The following is a 19,652-nucleotide window of genomic DNA, read 5'->3' as shown; positions in this document are numbered from 1 at the left end:
CCGCTGTTCTGTCGCTTCATTCCCAGCTCAGTTTGGTCTCCCACTCCCCTGCCTGGCCACTCATATATAGCATTGAGTTGCCAGAATCACAGATGGCAGAAGAAGTTGGATTATTTTTTCTTAACTCTTTTCATCCCCTTCCCTCCAGAGGTTCAAACTGAAAAGGCTGGAAGTCCAGACAGAAGGGAATTACTTAACTTTACTCCCTGCCTCAGGTCCTTCTTCCCTCCCAATGCTAGGTATTTGGTGGGGCCACAGGGCTCAGGGGGCGGCGGGGAAATGGAAGCCCTGCTAGCACCCCGCCCGCAGGAGCTGCAGAGGAGACCTCTCCAGATCAACCCTGCTCTCTTTATCACTCGGTCCAGCACCCGCAGGAGGCTCATCATCGGCAGTTGCTAGCTTGTGTGATTCTGTGTGGTGCCATCAACTACTCCGCCATCCACAAAGGCTTCCTAAACAGTCCAATTCTGTTCCTGGATGCTTGGAGTCTGACAGATGGTCCAGTGCAAAACGGCATTTCCTGCATCCACACGAGTGTCCTTCATGCTTACAAACCCGTGGTGCTTGGGGTGGAGCGGGAGAGTGAGGAGGAGGAGGGCAGACCAGTTACAAGCTGGTCCAGTGCATAATTTTAAATAATGCTTCACACACACACACACACATACCTGATGGCCTTAGACAGAAATGGTCTCTCCTTCCACTAGAATTCCTCTGGCACAATGACGTGTAACACTTACAGGAAATCTATGCTTCTGGTTGTAGGGTAGAAGTAGATCGTATTGGACAAATTGGGGCTGGGTTATAGAAGGCCCTGGGTTTCGAGGTAAGACGTTTAGCTTTTATCCTACAGTCAGTGGAGATACGTTGTAGGTTTATGAGCATGACTAAATTATCATTCGAAGAGGGGAGGAGAGTGCCGGTAGTGGGAGTAGAAGTAGAGGAGACCAGATTCAGAGATATTTCACCTCCAGGGCATGGAAACGATGGAATGATGGAACCGGGGAGTCCATAGTTCAGGTGGGTTCCTGGGTCACGGATAGTCTGTAGTTTAAAGACCGCATCATGGTTGGGATTGATTGGTGATGGGAGTTTCTAATGACAAACTGAGAGTTATTTCAGGGGCTTAGAGGGTGAGGTTGGAAATCCAAGTCTTAGTTGGTGAGTGGAGGCAGGAAGGTCAGGGTTATGGTGAGAGTTAGGGCGTGTGGGACCCGATTGGGAGATGAGGTACAGGAGCCCTTGGAAGGCTCCTCTGAAACTTGAGAAGTTTTCACTGGACACCGTCACATGTAGGAGATTTTGCCCTGTGCTCTGGTTCTTGTCATTTGTTAGAACAGCAGGACTCAGGAAGGGTGAACTCTCGGGGGAGGGCTGAAGCGTCTCCTGGAGCACCTTAGAGGCACCTCTTAAAGGGACCCAGCAGGATTGTTTCCTGGCCCTGAGAGTAACTGAGGTGAGATGACAGGGCCGTGTCAAGCAGCGGCGGGGCTGTGCGAGACTGAGGAGGAGGCGCAGCTGTGTCCACGTCACACAGGTGCCATCAGGCCCCGCGCCTGCCTGAGAGCGGCTGGCCCCTCCGTGCACCTGCCCGCCCACGCAGGGAAGGGGAAGCCGGGGCGTGACCCGCCTCCTCATCTGCCAGCTTTCTTCCGAGGTCGCCTTTGTCAACACTGGCACCATCTTTCTGGAACTGCCACCCCTAGAGCTGAGGCTGCCCAGCGTTTTCTGAGTGTCTTCTTGCCTTATTCTAGTTGCCCTGCCCCTGCCGCCTCAGAGATGCATTTGGGATCCAGAATCCTGAAACACAGCCGCCCCCTCCCTACTTCCTCCCCTAAGAGGGGCCTTCTCTGGAGCCTGTCTCCGGTGGGGAAGGCAGGGAGGAGCTTGGTCCAAGGGGCCCAGCCCGGGTGTCTATATGTTGAGTAAAGTTGTCTGCAGAGTTGGGCTGAAGCCAAGCTAAACATCCCCCCCACAGCCCCCCAACACTTGCCAGCTGCCCCAGCCATCCTGCAGTTCCAGCCGGGCTGGGAAGAGGGGCCAGGGGCGGGGGGTGGGGGTGGGGGTCTGTTGGTTAACCCTTGGGAGGCCAAGGAGATGAAAGAATCTCTTGGGAGGAAAGCATCTCTGTCTTTTCCAAGGTGGTCTCATCTAGACTAGGAGGCCCAGAGCCTTCATCCAACGGTGAGTTTACAGGACGTGCAAATATATTTTATGAATAATTAGAAAAGTTTGGAGGCTCGGGGTCTTTTATGGACTCTTTATTTTAGCTCAAAGATTTAAGATTTTGTTGAACAGGAGGCACAGGAAACTTTCCTTCCAACTCACCTTACTGCCTCCCCTACTTGGCTTCTCTCTGAGATGGGGGAGCTATGCTCTGTCTGACTCCCCCACTTACATGTGTGATTGCCTCATGGGACCTTTTTCTGGCACCTGGGCTGAAGCATGTCTGGTCCATACTGCCTGCTCCACCCTGTCTGAAGCCTGCTCCCAGGGAAGGTTCTGGAGACGGGGGATTCTCATTTTCCTCGGCGGTGGCCACAGTCAGCATTGTATTACTCTTGCCCATTTGTATTCAAAACCTGGGGAGAAATGGTCCAAGGCTGGACCTCTCAGAACTCACAACCTCGGAGGGACTTTGTCATTTTGAATAAGCTGAGTAAGAATTTGTTGTCGACCAGGAGCATGATGAATGGACATTTCTTAAATTTTTAAGGGAATTTATTGCCAGTGAAACCCTGAACTTGCCTGATCTGCCTTTATCCCCTGAGGCCCCTGAACTTGCCTGATCTGGACTTCTAGGTTGCTAATGGTTGGTTGAGGTAGCCCGTCACGGGAGCCCTCCCCAGAGCGGCTGTAGACTAGGACTGGGGGCCTGTCCAGCGAGCAGGACCTGGCCTCCATGTTTAGTGTCTACCCTTCCCCTGAGGGCCAGGCCCTGGGCTGACCGAGGGGCAGAAATGGACACTGACAGGCAGAGCTGGGTTTCCTGGGCAGTCCCCTAAGATGTGCAACTTTGGATCACTCTCTCTCCCCTCTGAGCCCTAGCTGTTTAATCAGTGGCGGTCTGGGGCTGACAATGTAAGGCTTCCTCCTTTGGGTTCTGTGAAGCTGCGACTGGGGAGCAGGCCACGTGTATAAAAAGCAATGTGTCAATGTCAAAGATTATTACTTACAGTATTATTCTTAGGAGAGGCACAAAACTTCGGAGCCCCAGTTGCTCGTGGAAATTCCTGCAGCCCACAACTTCCTCCCTAGAGGAGTAAAGGAGAAGCAACCCTTGGGGTATGAACTGCCTGCTCTTCCGGAGCCACACTGCTTTCAGTGCTGAAGCCTGATGGCTAGAGAAACCCCAGATCACGCCTGGGCCTTCCCTCTTGACTGTGCTGTGTCTGCGTTTTCCCTCTGATGGGGCTTGTGGGGTGGGGGTTGGGGGCTCTGCTCTTCTGCACAGGGTGCTGAGACCCAGCCTCGGTACTCTCTGGCTTGGTGCGTTGTTTGCCTTAGGCTTTCTTGGGACAGCAGTGCAGAGCCTGACAGAAACCTGCCTCCTCCTTCCTAGGTGTGGCCAGAACGTTTATGGTAGTGATACCTAGCATTTATAGAGCGTCACTTCCTCTTTGGATCCTCAGCCCTTATCCTTCCGTGCACGCTCCCATCTCTCTGCAGGTGCAGGCTGAGCCCCAGGGTCATATAACTTTGTAATGAAGACTCGGCGCTGTTCAGGGACTTGCCTTAGGTCTCAGCCAGCAAGTGGCAGAGCCAGGATTTGAGCTTCAGAGTCGGCACTCCCTCTGGGGTTACTTGTGAGGGCCCTTGAAGCTCAGTGGGAGACTCGTGGTCCACTTCCTCAGGGCCCGAGGGGTGGCTCCAAGGTAACTTTGGGTCTTGTGGCCCCTGAAGGTCAGTGAGCATGAGAGGTGGGCGGCGGTCATCCCGTGACCGCCCAGCGTGGGCATGAATATGGAGCAGGCGCCTTGGAGGAGCGCTCGGTTAAGCCCGTGTCCCCTTGAGCGATGTGCCCCGAAAGGGCGGGCTCCGGCAGGCTGCCTGGATCTGCCCCTTGGCCCGGGGTGGAGCCTGCCCTGGCCCTCCCCACTCAGGAGGCAGGTGGATCGTCAGTCTCTCCGGAGCAGCTGCCGGGAGGTAGGCGAGGGCAGAGGGGCCAGGTTCGTGGAGCTGGCGCCTGCACGCCCGTGCGCGGCCAGCGAGGCAAGGGCCCCCTCTGAGCACATGGCTGGGCACGGCTGCTCAGGCCGAGGCTGGGGCTGCAGGGTGGCTGGGCTGGTGGCCGAGCCCTGGTTCTGGCTGTGGGCCCCTGGTCCGGCCTGGCCCCACCCCATCTCTCTGGCCTCCCTCCTACTGCTGTTTCCTCTCTCCTTTGCTCTCTTTTCTCTTCTCTCCCTTTGATTCCGTTACTTCCCCAGCAGCTCTGAGCTCTGGAATGTCCCAGGTCTGATGCTCACTGCTCCTCGTCCTCCCTTCTGGAGGCGTCTGCAGATACCCCAGACTGTCCCACCCTCCCCCCACAACTTCTCCGTGCCCTCTCCCCAGCCTTGTCTCCCCTCCCAGGAGCTCTGTGAGCCATAGCTCCAGGAAGTGCCAGGGGAGGACCCGCCTGGGTGGTGCCAGCTGTTTGCCCAGGGTGAGGTTGGCCTCAGCCTGGGTCCCCGGGCTGGGCTGGGGGACACTGGGTCTCCGGGCTCCGCGGTGGCCTGTGCTGCCCGCTCCTCCCTCCACCTTCCTCCTCTGCTTCCTCCCAGTGGAGGCGGAAAGGCAGCGTGGGTTTGATCCAGTGGCTGTGGGTGCTGCTTTGCAGGAATGCTGGCTCTTTTGCGGGGTAGTGAGAGGCTAAATTCAGGATGGGGCTGGGAGAGCTATTAGTCTTCGGCTCTGAGCTAGGATGGTCTGAGGGAAAGCTGGAGTGTGGCGTTCTACCTCCAGAGCTGGAGTATGGCTCCATTGCTGTCTTGGGGCACGATCTTGGGAGAGTTGCTTTCTCTACAGAGTGTTGGCTCTACCACTGTCAGAGGCCCGAGGGGATCTGCTGTAGCAAGTGCTAAGTGCTGCAGTGGTAGTACTGGAAAGGGAAAAGCAGTCTGGGGGTCCTCTGCATCATTCTCAAGGGTGGGGGAACAGAGGCCAGAGCCAGTGCCCTGGCCCGTTTGGAGGAGTTTATTACTGCACTGGGCTTCCCTGGCGGCTCAGATGGTAAAGGATTCACCTGTAACGCAGGAGACCTGGGTTCCGTCCCGGGGTCAGGAAGATCCCCTGGAGAAGGGAAAGGGCTACTCACTCCAGTACTCTTGCCTGGAGAATTCCATGGACAGAGGAGCCTGGTGGCCTACAGTCCCTGGGGTTGCAAAGAATCGGACACAACTGAGCAACTAACACACACACACATTATTGCACTACCACAGTGATGACCATGGAGAGTCTGATTTTCACTTTAAAAAACGTTTTTCTTGTAGAAAGCTGTAGACATACACAAAAGTAGAGAGAATAGTGTAATAGCCCTCATACACTCAGAGTTTTTAAGTCATCTCACAGCCCATGTTGTTTTATGTACACTCCCAGTCCTTTCTACCCTCTGATTATTTTGAAGTGAATTCTACACAGCTTATCACTTCATCTGTAAAGATAGAAACTCTGAAAAAATCATCATCACACCTAAACAAATGAATACTTCCTTAATATAATCAAATATCCAGTTGGTATTCTTATTTCCCTGCTTATCAGAAATTTATTTCCTAGTTTTTTTTTTTTTTTAATTTGGCTCCAAATAAGTCCATGCACTGTGGTTGGTTGCTATAGCCAAGAGTCACTCTCAACTATAAGTAATGTTTGTCTTTCTCTTATGATGTTTTGCTGAAGAAACTGGGTCATTTGTCTTATAGAGTTCTGCATATTCTGAATTTGGCTGACTGCATCCTCATCATGTCATTTGCCATGTTCCACTGTCCCTGGAGCCTGGTGGGCCACAGTCCATAGGTTCGCAAAGAGGCAGACACGACTGAAGCGACTTAGAACACGTGCACGCACTGTCCCTGTATTTCCTGTACATACACTTAGATTTAGGGCTTGGTCACACTCAGGTTCCTTTAGTCTATTCATCAGAGGGGCAAGACTCTCTTGGTTATGGTGTGTACATCTATCAGGAGACACACAATGTCTGGTTGTCTTCCCTTTTGTGTTACTAGCCTCCTTGATGATCATTGCCAGGATCCATCCATTCATTATAGGCTAATGGCCTATAAATGACTCTTTGTAATTAGACGTTGCTTCTTTCATCCCACAGTAAGTGATCTCTTGCTTTGGAAAGAAGCCTCCTTCTCTGGGAGGTGTTGCTGTGGAGGCTGAGCCCACATGGCAACAGGGTGGCCCCCTCCCATCCATTCTGGTGTCTCTGTGGATTGGTAAGACAGACGTCTTACAAATGCCAGGCTGGGAGTCTTAGGAAGAGTCTTTTACACCTCTACAGCGTTCAGTCAAATTTCAAGTCTTTGTGTTGATGGAGGGCGTCAAAGCCCAGGATACTCCAAATAACTTTTCCAGTTACCTCTGAAATACAGTTCATCTTTAATTAGATTAATGCTCAGACACAAACCTTCACTATCTCCTGTACCCACCAGCCTGGCTCATACTACTATGCTCGACCTGATAATAACTCCTCTATATTTGTACAGTAGTTTGTAGTTTACAAAGTGCATGCACTTACATGCACGGATGCACACACACACTCATGCATGAGAGGTTAAGAGTGAAGCATTGAGATCAGCTTGCTTGAGTGTGGATTTTGATCCAACTTTCTAGCCGCGAGCAAGTGAGCTAACTTCTCTGTGAATCGGTGTCTCCACCTGCCTTACAGGGATATTAAATAATGTAAACAAAGCACGTGCCTGATGCATAGTAGGTGCTCAGTAAATGTTGGCTGCTGGAATGAGCAATCAGGTATCTAGCTGTGAGATCTGCAGACCCTACAAGGACAGAGCAGCGGCAGAGAATTGAGAGCTAACTGTATGTCACAGGTATAGGGTTGTATGCTAGCTGTTCCAGGAGCCACCAATAAGCAGGTCAAGCAGCATTTGGTAGCAATTTCATTTCTTTTCAGCTTAGCCAGAGTCGTCAGAAAGCAGCCTAGGGCTTCAGCCCAAATTTTAAGGATAATGAGGTTGTATCCAGAGAAGTTGCTCTCAGAAACACAGCAAGTCAGAAGATGTGCATAAAATGGGAGAAACAGTCTGGCCTCTCTGGCTCCCTGATGCCTGCTTTGTCCCTGCCTTAGGAATGGGAGCAGGCAGGAGGGAGTAGGAGGCCACAGGGGCTGGCTGAGACTCGCTCTTGTATTTTTCCCTTTTGGAGGCCTGACTGTTTCTTATCCTTGAGGAGGCCCCCTGAGGCCTTGGGCCTAGTGAGCCAGGTGGACACGCCTCCTCCCCGGGAGCTTGCAGTCCCCTGGGGCCTGGCACAGCTGCTTGCCCATCTGCCCATGCAGATCAGAGATAGAAATCTGCAGCTAGACAGGCAGACACAGCAGCCCGCCTGGGCAGAGGCGGAAGCTTACTTATAAGGTGCTGGTCGGGCACGGGACTTGGTGCACTCCTCGGCCTCAGTGGGCCAGAGACGCCAGGCGGAGCAGGGCTCTGCAAGGGGCTCACAGAAAGAGAGGAGACTGGCAGGCACCAACCTTGTGTGCTCGTATGAGCTCTGATCGCTGGCTGGTTCCTCGAACTCGCAAGCGCTGAGCTGTGTAGACAACAGGACGCCATTTGTGGGTCTGATGAGACACAGAAAGGGCTGAGAGGAGCAGGGAGTAAGCCCTCGGTGGGAAGGACAGGTGGGAAGGCCGGGCAAGCAGTGAGCTCGCACTGCCTTCCTAGGCATCAAAAAAGGAAGACTGGTATTGAATGAACAAAATAAATGCTTGCATTTCTGTTTGCTGGCGCCGGCCTGTTGTATCCTTGAGCTGCTTCTTTTGCTGGGAGCTCAGCCTTGTGACTGAAACATGTGAGCAGACAGAGGCAAAGTTTCCATCCCAGGCAGAGGAGAAAGTGGTAAGGGAGAGACTGGGGCGAGGCAGAAACCCAAGTAACCGCTTTGTCCGTAACTCCAGACTACAGAGGCTACTGTCTGGAGCTGGCTTCTGCCTGGGCCTATTCTAAGCAGAGGACCCCAGGGTTTGGGCAGTGAGCAGAGTTCAAGGGCACAGAGCCATGAACATTTGGATGATATAGCCGGAGTGAGGCTGGATTAAACTTCCTCCCAGACTGCTAACGCCTAGCTCCGTGCTGGCACGCCAAAGGCACTCGTGAAATACAAACTGAGTGGATGGATGGATGGATGGATGGATGAACCAGTCAAGGAGAAAGAAAAGGGGTTTAACTACATTTATCCTTAGATTCTTTAAGAATTCTCTAACTTGATCCTTAGGGTTTGGACTTCAGTCTCAAAATGGTTGTCTGTTAGGAATGTGTTGTAAATTGAGGCAAAGCTTGACTCTCTATCCCACAGAGCTCTGCTTCATGAATTAACCAGGATTTGGGGCTTCTCTTCTTTGCCTTTTATCTCCCCATCTCTGCAGGCTCACTTGGGTGGGTGTGCGGGGACCAGAGGCGGGCGGTCGTACTTAGAACCTTAGAGTGAGAGCTGGGGAAGTCTGTAGCCTTCAGCTCCGTGAGTCCTGCGCCCCCGGGTTCTGAGTCTGGGTGTCAGTGCCGTTTCTTGCCCTGTGCTTCGCATGGAGTGGGTGCTATAGGACATTTGCTGAGTTAAGAAATGACTGAGTCGGCAGAGGCAGGACGGAGAAGCTTTCTCCATCCTAACTTCTTCGCCCCTTTTCCTTCTTCTGGGCCTTAGAATGGGGCAGACTCCTTTAAGGGACAGAGGAGCTGAGTATCCAGTCATGCCCTCTGGTCTCCTTGAACTCAGGGGCCCAGTTTGAGCTGGGCTCTGTTTCAGCTGGCAGAAGGGGCATGGAACCAGAGCCTGCCCTCGGCCGTAGAGAAAGGCGGCTACAGCAGGACTGGACACGTTGAGTGCTCAGCAGCCTGCCCTACAAACCAGCTTAGGGAAAATTAAATGGATTCAAGCCAGGGGAAGCTCGGTTCGTGGCACTGGACTCTGTAGGGAGGACGCTGGGCAGGGTGAAGAATGAGGGGGCACTGCCCCTTTTTGTGCTCTGTCCAGTCTAGAAGTTCCTAGCTGCTTGCTTGGCTGAACTTGGCACTGGCTGCCTGGAAATGGCTGTTATTACCTCTCCCCATGTCCATCTTTCACTCCCTTGCCTGCTCTGACCCCTGAGATCTTGGTAGGATGAGTGACCTCTGGGGAAAGTCAGGGAGCAGAATCCTGCCTTATGGCCTCCTCCTGGGTTTGCTTGCAATCTATTCTAAGCAATTTCCAAGGAGGAGCTTTTTTAGGGCGCAGGGTCCTGAGCAACTTCAGTCGTTTTCTAGCAGATTTTCAAGCTCAGAAGGCAAACTTATCTGGGTCTTCTGGAGGAAGTAAGGCCCAGCAAGGCCAGTTTGTGCCCAAAGGCTCACTGGAAGGCATCAGGGCACTTGACCTCCCAACCCTGGGACCTGACCTCTCAGTATTTCTGAGCATCGGGTTTCCACATGGTGCCCGTGGGTTCTCTGCCAAACCAGAGACTTCTTTAACATGTGAGCCCTTCATTAGGGTGGCCCATTTGTTCTGATTTGTCTCTGCTTTAGCACTGAGAGTCCAGCATTCTGGGAACCCTTCATTGCTGGGCAAACTGAAACAGTTGGCCACCCATCCCTGGGGATTCTCGCTCTGTTAGCTCTCTAACCCTGGTCTGCTTTTCTCCATGTTGCTTAAATCACAGGGAACATTTTCAGCTTCTGTGGGCTGACCCTAGAGATCTAAAGTCACAGATAACTGGACAGAGATGTCACCTACCCAAGGTGCAGGAGGCACTTCTTCCCCGTCTCTCAGGAGCTCTAATACAATCAGAATAGTTGCTCCTCTCTGCAACTGGAGCACCTGAAGCGCTGCCTGGAGATGGCTCCTGCCTGTCCGTCGCCAAGAGCTCCGACCAGATCTCACGTTTCTGCATCTCTTCTCCTCTGAGTAACTCCAAGCATCCTCCGCTCTCTGGCCTCCTGGACCCTAGCATGGTTCCTGTGCCAGAGGACACAGACATGTACAGGTGACACACGCCTCTTAATAACTAGAGGAGCTGAAGTCTAGGGATGGTTCAGTAAGCTTTAGGCCCAAGAACACACAGAAGCACTAAGATCAGAATCAACTTATAATTCAGCAACCTTTAGGCACAAATCTTCAGCATTTGTGATTTCTGGAATAGCCTCTCCCGCTTCAAATCATTTCTTCTGAATCTTGTCCCTCCCACTTAAGATTTTGTCAGAGAAAGGCGCCTCAGAGAAGATTATTTCCGCCTGCTCTTTCTTTGGCCCCTGTCCCCGTCTTGTTGGTGATGAGACTTTTCCTAAGTGGCCCGCCTCCTTTTCTGATGGGCGCTGAAAATAGCAAGAGCTGAAGTTGCCTCGTCCCGTCCTTCCCGTCCCCTCCCATAAAGGAGTTATTCACGGAGGCCCCTCTCTTTAGCCTATTTATAAATCTTTCCAGCATGTCTTTGTCCCAGTGACGAACACTACTCTACCCTCCTTAATGCTGCCTTCTACTTCAGCCTTGGTTGAGATGCTAGAAATTTCCTTCCTGGATACTCTGGTCTTCACCATTCATAGCCCCAATGCTTACCAGGCCTGTTTTGCAATCAAGTCAGAGTGGAGAGCTGCTCTTTGGGGGATAGGCCCACGGGTCACGGCTGGACTCTGGGGTGCAGACGCTGGAGAGGACTTGTGAAGTCCTTGTGCAGCTGACACACACCCTCTGCCGCCACCCTGGGCTGGATTTTTATTACACTTCACTCCAGCCGGGGGTGACTCATGCAGAAACTTGGGGCCCAGGGCAGAAGTGTGACTTCAGCCTTCACTCAGCACTCATCAGAACACTCATTCAGTGTGCTTGTAGTGGGAATTGAGTGGTTATCATGGATGGCAGGAGCGTATGACCTGCACTTGGCTGACGTGGTCAAGAGCACAGCTCTGGCATCGGTCTGACTGGGTTCCGTCCAGAGCCTGCCATTCTGGGTATTTACCTCATTTTGTCTCATCTATGCAAGGGAGATGGTAAGAGCCATCTCAGAAGATTGTTGTGAAGATGAAGTGAGTTGCATTTAGGATTATGCCTGACACAAAGTCTGCACTCAAACAGCCGTTATTATTAGCTGGCTCATACCCTCTGCCATTTGCCTGTCTAGCAAGTTGTTCGTTCATTTGACAGATATGTACTGAGTGCCCATTATGTACCAGGAAAACAGATAAACTTCTTCAAAGTTTCCAGTTACACAAGCATTTTCTAAGGCTCTCTATTTTTGCTTTAGCCTCTTGGCAGCAACAGAGTTTGAGAAGTGGGTCATCACTCAGGTCCCATCTTGATGACCCTCGTCTGCCTGTTATGGGGCAGGGTTTCATGCATAGGTCACTCGCCTGGTGTCAAAGGACCTGAATACTGTTGATGACCTGGCTGCTAACCAGGTCATAGCAACCAGGTGACCTTAAACAGATCACTTAATCTTCCTGGGCCTCAGTGCCCCCCTCTCTCAAATGGAATAATAATCTCTTTCAACCTTACCTTGTATGGGTGCTCCGCGGATAAAATGAGATAATGGTTGCCAAAGCACCTTGCAAAAGTAAAAGTTCTTTGTTAACGACAGACTAGAGGATGACAAAGAGGAGACAGTTTTCAGAGAGCTCCGGATCTAAGTGCCTCCCCCAGGGAAGGGCCTGAAGGGGATTAGCAGCAGTGCAAGAAGCTCCTCGAGGGCACTGAATGTCCAGTGCTTAGCAGAGCGCTTGGCACATAGTAGACACACAATAAATGCCTGGCACATAGTTGAGGGGCCTCAGTAAATGTTTGTCAAATGAATGAGTGTAACAAATGGTTCCCTCCAACACAGCTGCAGGGAGGATACTAAGTTCTGAGGAAATACAAAGCAAAGGCAAGACCGGTGCTGGGCACGGTCTGTTAGGACCATGACAGAGCTGAAGTCACACAGTTCAGAGCCTTATTATTAATAATACATCGTTATTTCCTTTAAAGAAAAGAAGTCTGGGTGCACATAAGTGCTCATTTGTTCAAATATTTGAGCTGGGCAGCGTGAGACTAGGATCAAGGCATGGTCAGACTACCCTGAGGTCCTGTCTAAGCTCTGCAGCCCGTGTGTGCTGCTGCTGCTAAGTCTCTTCAGTCATGTCCGACTCTGTGCGACCCCATAGACGGCAGCCCACCAGGCTCCCCTGTCCCTGGGATTCTCCAGGCAAGAACACTGGAGTGGGTTGCCATTTCCTTCTCCAGTGCATGAAAGTGAAAAGTGAAAGTGGACTGCAGCCCATCAGGCTCCTCCATCCATGGGATTTTCCAGGCAAGAGTACTGGAGTGGGGTGCCATTGCCTCCTCCTGCACCCCGCGTGTAGCCTTGAGCAGTTTTCTCCATCTGTCAGGACCATCCTGAAAGAGATGATATAGATTTAGCATGGGAAGAAGGAGGAGAACTTGCATCAGTAAAATGATACTCCATGAGACAGGAAAGGCATTTGCAAAGTCCCCAGGGCCGGTTAGCTTAGTTTGAGTTGGTGGGGGGTGGGGGGGGTGGGGTGGTCACAGGAGAAGTGAAAGGAGTGTTTGAGAGTAGCCCTTGAAGCCCAGGCACAGGAGTCCGCTTGGGCAGTAGCTCCAGCTGGATTTTGAGAGAGAAATACTGGTTAGGGGAATGTGGAGGGGCACATTTGCAAAGCCAATCGTGGCTGGTCGGGGAGCAGACCACGGGAGGCACGGTCTCTGCTGTTTCCCTGTTAGGAGAAGAATCTCAGTGGTTGATAGCTCTGGATAACAGGGACAGTGGTTGAGGCTGCAGGGACCCGGGCCACCTGCCCAGCAGCGGTTAATGACACTTTGAAGGTGGTAAAAGCTGGATGGCAGCACTCTGCCCTGCAGTCCCACTGGCTTCCCCAGTCAGGGTGGGGAGCTGGCCTGGCTTATTTGTTTTGGAAACTTCTGTTGCAGTGGAAAGGAAAGGAATTGAGAATTTCTAGCAGGCCACCTGGGTAGCTAGGTCTAAAGTCATACAGTTTAGAGCCTTGAGTTAATACATCATTATTTCCTCCTTTAAAAAAAGAAGTCTGGGCACACACAGGTGCTCATTTATTTGCATATTTAAACTGGGCAGCATGAGACTAAGGGCAAGGGGTGGTCAGACCGATTTGAGGTCCTAGCTAAGCTCTGCTACCTGCTATGTGACCTTGAGCAGGTTTCTCATCCTCTCTGAGCATCACCTGACTCATCTACAGAGGCCTTTGTCAGAGAGTTAATTTGAGGATTAAAAAAAATAGTACGGACAGCAGTGCTTACACAGTACGTGTGAAGTTCTCAGAAGTGGTCATCGTCTACGCTCTCAGCTTCTCCTGCTAAGACAAAGCGGGCAGAGCAGGCCATGTGCAGCCCACGGGGCCAGTCCTGGCCTCTGCTTTTCCTGACTGGGCGGTAGGCTGGGCTCTGTGCCCGTGCTGCCCTGGACACTGGCGACACTGGCGACCCCAGACATGAGACTGCCTTTCCCTCTCTGTATCCTGGTACCTCACAGGGCCTGGCACAGAGCAAACATTTACTGAATGTCTGTGTAATGGAAGATGAATTTAACATGGCCCTTTAAAGTTCATAGTCTAGCAGAGGAGACAGACTTGTAAACAAAGAATTGAGAAAAATAAGATTAGATGCACTGAGTGCTTTGCAAACACAGAGGAAGGAAGACAAAATCACCTGAGTGGAAGTCAAGAGCAGCTGCAGGGGGCAGGCTTGGGCTCAGCCTCAAAGCGTGGGTGAGGGAGTGGAAGGGTTGCAGCTCAGGCAGAGGAACCGTGTGCTTGGAGGGGAACTGGAAATACGTCAGCACGCTGAAACGCAGAGAACACTTCCGGGATCCTGGAGTAGGAGGCTGGGGTGGGTGTGGCTTGTGAAGACCCTTGGTGGCTTTACCGGGAGGGTGGGTTTAATCCTTTCAGGGTCTGAGCCCACTGGGGCACCGTTTGCTACCTCTTTCTCCTTGCCCTCGCTTGTCCTTAGGGCCCTGCACAGATGAGATCCTCCCCGAGGATGGGAGAGGCCCGTGGCCTGCCTGAGAGAACACCGCGTGTGAGCCGTAGGGTCCGAATGAGAACTCAGCCAGCGCCCTTGGCTTTCCCCGACCAATGTTTCAGTAGTAGGTTGTCCTTGTGGGTGTCTCCGTGGCCTCCAGCTGACATGATCCCACGTTCTGCCCTGCAACAACTGCCCCGTCTGTTCAGAGAGCCCAGTGTGACTGACCCTGGACGCCGCTCCCCAACCCAGCTCTTTGGTGCAAAGGAGAAGCCACAAGACCTGCTGGAATAAGTTCCTGCTTCATTGCTAGGTGCCTGGCTGCCTGGCACGTGCCAGATTTGGCTTGAGGGCTTGTATTTCCAAAGAGGTTGGGCAGGATTTGCCGAGTGTGATGGCATCATTCTGGACTTTTCGGAGAAAGCCAAGAAGCCCCTCTGCCCTCTCCCGCCCCACCTGCCGCCCTCAGGGCCAGTGTGCCTTGCAGACCGGGGGTCTCCACAAGCACATGCGGAGTGAGCAGTGGCCCGTGTAGGAAGGGCTTGGGGACCTGGTACTTTCTAGAAAAGCGGGAGGAGCAGGGGGGCCTCACAGGGGCTCAGGCTGAGCAAGAAGCCTCCTTATCTCCTCGTCCTGGGGAAATTCCCGAGAGAGGCCAGCTTGCTGAGTTACGGTTTCCAGTGGTTTCCCGAGTGCTGCAGGAGCTCCTTCCCACAGGGGCTGCCCCTCCGTCCCGCCTCAGGGAGGTGGGGTGGCCTTTTGTGGGGGGTCCAGGCGGAGGGATGTGGTTTCTTCTTCAGGTTCCTGTGGTGCCAGCTCCTCACCCGGGAAGCACCCCCAAAGCTCACCCCACCTCCGGGGCTGAGCATCCAGGGGAGGGGCTGCCCCAGCCTGGATTGCCGGTCCCCTTCCCCTGAATCCATGCCCATCATCCAGGACAGAAAGGAGCCTCCATTGACAGGTGGGCATGGCAAGGCGTGCGGGGTGGCGCAGGCGCGCCCGAGAAGCAGCAACACCCATCCTCTCACTTTTCGAGGTGAGACAGCGAGGAGGGCAGTGGCGTCCTGGGACCCTGCCAGGCCTGCCTGGTAGCTGACGGCCACCCCCTTTCGAGTGCTCCCTAAGTCTGTCCTGGACGGGCTCTGGGGGCTGCAGCCCGCGTCTGTGCGTCCCAGTGTGACCTAGATCAGCGGAGGGTCACATGCGTGGTCCGGCCCTGTGCCTTGAGGTGACGTTCTCTCCTGGCGCCTGCTCAGCCCTCTTTCGCCCCTGGCTCCTGCCTGCCTTCCTGCTTACTCCCCCTTCCCTCCTTAGTCCTCCCCCCTTTCCATCTCTCTCTTCTCTCCCCGCCCTCTTTGTCCATCCCACCTTCCCTGCCTTCCCACCCTCTCTTGGCCAGACATTTATTAGGAAATCACTAGCTGCTAGATACCAGGAATGCAAAGATTAGTAAGACATGGTCACCGCTCTCGAGGAACTCAGAGTACTGTGTGGGAGACAGATCCATAAACAGATCATCACACACGGGATGATAGCATGGCTCAGAAATACCTGTGCAGGAGAGGGAGTGGTCCTTTTCACTGGAGTTGGGAGGGGGGTGCAGGTGATGGGGAAGAGACGTTCCTGCCACCTCCAGTAGGAGCCTGGCCTTGCTGGGACCTGCCCTCACTTATATTCACAAAGTCTGTGACCAGGAGCAAGTCCTTAACCTCCCTGGATCTCAAGTTTTCCTATTTATTTTTTAAAAAGAGTTGTTTGAGGCTTACTACAGAATGAAAATATACAAACAAAATCATGGGTTTTGCCTTGTAGGAGGCGATGTTAGCCAGCTCTCACTGGAGGGACAGTGAACAAGGATGCTGGGGACCCCAGAGGCAGTGGCCGCCCAGCTGGTGGGACAGGAGTGGCTGCCCCTCCCCTTGTGCTTTTTCCGTGGCAGGTGCTCGACTGTGGGCGGCCCAGGGAAAGGAGAGGCTTCGTTCACAGTTACGGCTGTGTTGTCCTTTTTGTCTGTCCTCTTTCTTCCCACCAGAAGTATCAGCTGGGTTTGATGAAGCCCGCGGTTGGTTTCAGAGACAAACTGAGTGTCCTGTGTTAGGGGAGTTGGCATCGATGTCCAGGTGGGGAGCAAACAAGGGCAGACTGAGAGCCAGGTGCTCCCAGACGCTTTGTGATGGGGGGACCTGACTCCCTCTTTTCTTGTCTCCCGGAAACCTTCCCACTCTCTGCTGAACGTTCACGCAAGTGAGCTTGGGCAAGGTTGGGAGACGGAAGGATCCTGGCATCTCTGGACCATAGTGAAGATAAAGTGATACATGATGAGAAAGAACCTGAGTCCTCTGGAATAAGGGGTGTGAGAGCGTTTAATATCTTCCGGCCAGGTTTACACTGCGCAGATCGAGTGCTTAACACACGTGGTCATAAGCCCTGTTAACCAACTTCATTACCTCCGGCTGTTGTAGTAGAACTCTGTGGACTCTGTTATGGGACCCTGGGGGTGCTGTTTGCTGAACTCGAGCATTAGAAAATTAAATCACCTGGCTTTGAGGTGAGTGCAGGAGAAGCCCCCCTCTCACAAACAGAGCCGTCTCCTCCGTGGCACAAGCTTCTTTCACATGTGAGAAGGTGGCATCAAAGGAAGCAGACAATGTGGTGTATGCAACGGGTAACAGCCCAGACGGGGCAGTCAGAGCTCACATTCGGGCTCCACCACTGATACGCCATGTGGCAAGTTCACCTCTCGGTGCTGCTTCCTTACTTGGAAGATGGGCCTGGTAATACCTACCACATAGGGGTGTGTTGAATTAAAAGAGCTAATCGGGAAAGCGCTTAGCATAGTGCTCTCATGCTGGCGCTCACCCTGCTCCGGCTTGTGTTCCTCAAACTGTTGTTGTTTAGTCACTAAGCTGTGTCCGACTCTTTTGCACCCCCATGGACTGTAGTCTCCCAGGCTCCTCTGTCCATGGCGTTTTCCAGCAAGAATGCTGGAGTGGGTTGCCGTTTCCTTCTCCAGGGGATCTTCCTGGACCAGGGATTGAATCTGTGTCTTCTCAGTGACAGGCAGATATTTTACCACTGAGCCTCCAGGAAAGCCCAACTTCAAATCACCTAAGCCTCTTTCCCTAAAGCTATGTGTATGAACACTCATGAAACCTCTGAGACTTGGGAATCTTGTCTTTGGAGAGACACTTCTTTGCTTCTCCCACAGCAAAGATTTCAGCCTTTCTCTCCATACTACAGAAAGATATAAATAAGCACACACATGTACGCATGTATGTATAATATAGCACTTAAGCCAACAGCTTTCCAACCACTTTCTGTAGCTAACTAATGTAATTCTCGCAGCAGCCTTAAAAGGCAGACGCTATCAGAATACTCATTTTAAAGATGAAGACACAGAAACACAGAAAGACAAGCAACTGAGCCAAGACCGTAACTCTTGCATGTGCCTGCGTGTGTGTGTCATGGGTTTGAGAGGTATCGCAGAGTAATGCTTACTCTTACCAAGCGCGCACGGAGATTTTCTATTCTATTCCATTAAATTTTAAAAGTGCTAATCTTGACTTGCTAAATTGATTTCACAACCTGCCGATGAGTCAAAAATTACATGGTAAAAGCCTTACAGAGTCTCCTCAGAAAGCCAGGAGGGTAATCAGGGGAAACGTCTGAGTGGAAGAAGGACAAGGGCAGGGTGGCTTCACGTGGCCTTTTTTGAGAAATGATGGCGCTCTTGCTGGGAGCACTGGGGTTCTGAGACTGCGAAGGGACCTCACTGCTCCCAGATGGGGACTCTCAAGAGCATCGGACCCTGGGAGGGGGCTGGGTGGGGCTTGGGATGTCACTCTTGTTATCTATCCCTTCCCAGATGGATCAGAGAAAGGCTCCCCAGCCTGGAGCTCCTGCCTGGAGCCCGGGACGAGGGCCCGATTGTTGAACGCGTGAGGCAGCTGGGCTTCTCTCGAGCTGCTAGTGTTCTGTCAGTAGTACCCTGGGTTTTGCTTTTAGGGTTAGCTTTTGAAACACTAAAGAAGTGAAGAAGAACTAAAGATCCTCTTGATAGAGTGAAAAAGCTGGCTTAAAGCTCAATATTAAGAAAACTAAGATCATGGCATCCCTTCCCATCACTTCATGGCAAATGGATGGGGAAACAGCGACAGACTTTATTTTCTTGGGCTCCAAAATCACTGTAGATGGTGACTGCAGCCATGAAATTAAGAGGTACTTGCTCCTTGGAAGAAAAGCTATGACCAACCTAGACAGCATATTAAAAAGCATAGACGTTACTTTGCTGACTAAGGTCCATGTAGTCATAGCTATGGTTTTTCCAGTGGTCATGTATGGGTGTGAGAGTTTGACTACGGAGAAAGCTGAGTGCCAAAGAATTGATGCTTTTGAACTGTGGAGTTGAAGAAGACTCTTGAGAGTCCCTTGGACTGCAAGGAGATCCAACCAGTCCATCCTAAAGGAAATCAGTCCTGGGTGTTCATTGTAAGGACTGATGTTGAAGCTGAAACTCCAATACTTTGGCCACCTGATGCGGAGAGCTGATTCATTTGAAAAGCCCCTGATGCTGGGAAAGATTGAGGGCAGGAGGAGAAGGGGACGACAGAGGGTGAGATGGTTGGATGGCATCACTGACTCAATGGACATGGGTTTGGGTGGACTCTGGCAGTTGGTGATGGACACAGAGGCCTGGTGTGCTGCAGTTCATGGGGTCGCAAAGAGTCAGACATGACTGAGCGACTGAACTGAACTTTGAAACACTCCTGTATTTATTAACTTACTTTATACTCACGAGAGCTAAATTAAGTGAATGTAGGTTCCATTCCATTCCACGGGTGAAGGAAGAGAGGCACAGAGACATTCAGTGGTCCGGCCAGGGCTCAGGGAAAGCTAGAATGCAGGCTCTGGGCTTCTGGCTCTGGTGATTTTAGCTGCAGGTTATACAGGCGGTGGTGTGACTGCGTGTGATGATGATGAAGGAAGCGGATACACAGAGGCCGCCTCGCCCACCTGGGCTTCGTTACCTGCTCTTCAGCCGCATGGCCTCCTGGTGAAATGCAGGGAGCACCCCACCCCAGGGGGTCCTAGCACAGGAGCCACAGGCAGCGGGAACAGGCTGTGCATGGCTTCTGTCAGCCTGTGCTGGCACTCTTATCGGGGTGAGTCTGATATCTGGGTTGACTTCCCTAGTGTGGGATGGCTTAAATTCCAGCCAGCCAGATAAAGGTCAACCCAAAGACTGGAAGGCCGGAGAAGGTGGAAGCCGGGGGAAGCTGTGACCTTTCAGAAGGACCTCTGTCTCTCTGGGGCAGGTCAGCGGAGCCACTGCCCCTGCAGCAGAAGGGACAAGCTCAGCTCATGAGACCCCGCCAGCTCTGGGGAGCCCTGCCCCTCAAGTCCAGTGCTGTATTAGGGAGAGGGGCTGGGGGAGGCTGGGCCCGCTAGGCAGCCTGCGGGGAACCCTCTTCCCGCGTGGG

At 52.5% G+C, this 19,652-nt stretch overlaps 1 protein-coding gene and 1 long non-coding RNA gene across 18 annotated transcripts in view; one reads left to right on the top strand and one right to left on the bottom strand.

The window, feature by feature from the left end:
• PLEKHA6 (pleckstrin homology domain containing A6) overlaps positions 1–19,652 on the top strand; it is a 139,204-nt gene that overhangs the window by 36,089 nt on the left and 83,463 nt on the right. The window lies entirely within an intron of this gene.
• LOC133227470 (uncharacterized) lies at positions 5,439–11,399 on the bottom strand. 2 transcript variants are annotated; one of them, XR_009729832.1, is made up of 4 exons: positions 10,738–11,399; positions 9,919–10,140; positions 7,685–7,794; positions 5,439–6,558 (listed from the first exon to the last, which is right to left on the bottom strand). It is a non-coding gene; the product is annotated as an uncharacterized LOC133227470 (long non-coding RNA). The 2 variants fall into 2 exon arrangements; XR_009729833.1 differs by having other exon boundaries at positions 7,685–7,774.

The sequence above is a fragment of the Bos javanicus genome, chromosome 16, assembly GCF_032452875.1.
Source record: "Bos javanicus breed banteng chromosome 16, ARS-OSU_banteng_1.0, whole genome shotgun sequence".
Lineage (NCBI taxonomy): Eukaryota > Metazoa > Chordata > Mammalia > Artiodactyla > Bovidae > Bos > Bos javanicus.
The sequence above is the reverse complement of the archived record's forward strand: the minus strand, read 5'-3'. Positions and strand labels throughout refer to the sequence as shown.